The sequence below is a fragment of the Ceratina calcarata genome, unplaced genomic scaffold, assembly GCF_001652005.2.
Source record: "Ceratina calcarata isolate Rehan_Ccalc_2016 unplaced genomic scaffold, ASM165200v1 scaffold247.2, whole genome shotgun sequence".
In the NCBI taxonomy this organism is placed as follows: Eukaryota; Metazoa; Arthropoda; class Insecta; order Hymenoptera; family Apidae; genus Ceratina; species Ceratina calcarata.
The window spans coordinates 24,978-27,598 of record NW_017146695.1 but is presented as its reverse complement, the minus strand read 5'-3'; positions in this window follow the sequence as shown (position 1 = coordinate 27,598).

Genomic DNA, 2,621 nt, shown 5'->3' with positions numbered 1-2,621 from the left:
GAATGAATTAAAAAGATCTCAATTACGAAATAGACTAGAAAATAGTGAAAATAATACATATAGCTCTAATATGACATTATTTGACAATGTTAATACTCAATGTTTAGTAGAGACTTTGTCGGATCATTTAGTATACAATACTCCAGAAATAACATTTGTTTTTTTCGACTTAGAGAATGGTGGATTTCATATCAGTAAAGATATTTTACAAATAGCTATGATAAGCGAAAATTTATTTCTTAGTACGTATATTACACCTGTGGCGCACTGGTCACATACGCTCTCGCCGATTCGTACCCCGAGTCATATTTCCCGCGAATCGGCCTCGGACATTTCCGTGACGAGTCGCTCGTGTACGGGCGTCGCGAGCGGAGGAGAGAGCTCTTCTCCCGGCTGGACGTTTTGAGAGGCAGTTGTTCGAAAACGCGCGTTGTCAAAAGAAAGGTTGATAAAAGTATTTTTATCGAGTTCACGATGAATATAACCGTCTTGTCATTTCAAGTCGACCCTCACGCCAAACTCCTATTCGCACAATTGATAGTTCAGCATCAAGAGTAAATAGGCTAACAAAAGTAAGAAAACAATTGTTTTTTGCTGGAAACGCTGTACTTTCTCAATCGCGTAAAAATGTATCAAAAAATCTAATTGAATATTTACAAATGTTGAATAAAACGTGCATATTAATTGCACATAATTGTAAACTTAATTCAACTCGATTAATTATTTTTTTAAAAGAATGTTCTGTTTTACAAGAATTTACGCAAGTTGTTCATGGTTTTACAGATACTTTAACTTTGTTCAAGAAATATTATCCTAATTCACATTACATTATCAGTGTTAGCTCATGAACTAATGGCCTTACCTTGTGATGGCGCACACAACGCTAAAGTAGATATTCAACTAGTAGAACAATTAACAATTAATAAACATAGTACTAGTGATTTGGACTTCCGTTTCCGGAGTGTGTGGAAAAGGAGTGAATTTTGTGAACCTTTGAGAGTGCGAGTGATTATAGGGTGGAAAGGGAGAGGAGGGGTGAGAGAATAGGGTGTGTGAGGTAGGTAGGTAAGGGCTGAGGATAAGGCAGATAAGAAAGCGAGAGATTGGTGCGGAGGTTGAAGGGGTAGGTGGAGCGGAGAAAAAAAAAGGAAGAAGAAGAGAAGTATAGTAAGAAAAGGAAAAGAGGAGTATGGAACGAAGGGAGGAAAAAGCGGAGGGGGGGGGGAATAAGACGCGAGGAAAAGGGGCAGGAAGACAAACGCTGAAAGGCTGATGAGGGAGAGGGGAGCCTTGGGAGGGAGCTACGGGGACCTGAACGAGATCTGGAAAAGGAAAAGGCAGTTGACGGAGGAGGAAGAGCAGGAGGAACAGGAGGAGGAGTGGATGTTCAGGAAAAGCAAGAGGGTGGTGAGGTCGTCGGAGAGTAAGGCTGGGGGGAGGGGAACGTGGAGGAATTGTTGAAGGAATGGAGAGAATGGAATGGAAGGAAACGAAAAAGGACATGGGCAGTAGGAGCGGAGGTCGGAAAGATAAGGGAGGAGATGAGAAGAGGAGAGGAAAGATGGAGAGAGGAGAAAGAGAGGATGGAGAAAAGGTTAGGAGAGGCGGAAGGAAAGCTGAGAGAGTTAGAGGGGGCAAAGATGAGGATGGAGGAGATAGAAAAGAGGGTAATGAAGGTGGAAAGGGAGAGAGGAAGGGAGGGATGGGAGAGGAAGGGAGGACGGAGCGAGGTGGGGCGGGAAGAGGGGGTAGAAAAGAGGCTGAAGGAGATAGAGAAGAAATTAGAGAGAAAGGAAAAGGAGGTAAAGAGAAACAATATAATAATAAAGGAGGCAGAGGCGGAGGGAACAGCAGAGCAGGTAGTGGAAAAACTAATGGCAAGGATCGGAGTGAAGGGAGGGATAGAGGGAGCAAGGGAGTTGAGGAGACTAGGGGAGGGGGGAAGAGGGAGGATGATAGAAGTAAGCAGGGTGCGCATAATTTTTCCCTCGGCCGGAAAGTGGGGACGACGCGACCATGGTGGGACTGGTACTTGATGGGGGTATGCTAGGCATGGTCAGCGAAGGCACATGAGGGAAATAGTAGTGGGGATCGAAATACGGGCGAAAAAGAGGGGAAGCGAGGAAAAATTATGCGCACCCTGGAAGTAAGGCTGGAGAACGCAGGGAAGAAAGAGGAAGTGATGAGGAACAAGTGGAAGTTGCGGGGGAGGAAGGAGAGAGTAGAAGAGGACTTAACGTGGGAGGAGAGAAGGGTTCAGTGGAAGTTGAGAAAGAGAGGAGACGAGGAGAGGAGGAAAGGGAGACAGATGAGGGTGGGGCTGGGGAGGATCATAGTGGAGGGAAAAGTGTGGGTGTGGAACGAGGAGCGTGAGACAGTGAGAGACAGATGGGGGAGAGAATGGCCGGAGAAGAGGAGGTTCGGGGGTGAGGAAGTGGAGAGGAATGAAAAAAACGGGGAGAGAAGGAGGGAGGCGGACAGAGAGGGAGGAGAGGAAGCAGGAAGGAAAAGGGGAGAGGCGAGAGGGGGCAATTGGAAAATAGGTTTCTGGAACGTGACGGGAATAGAGAATAAAGACAAGGAAGGAAATAGGAGAGTGGGAGGTGATAGCGCTGATAGAG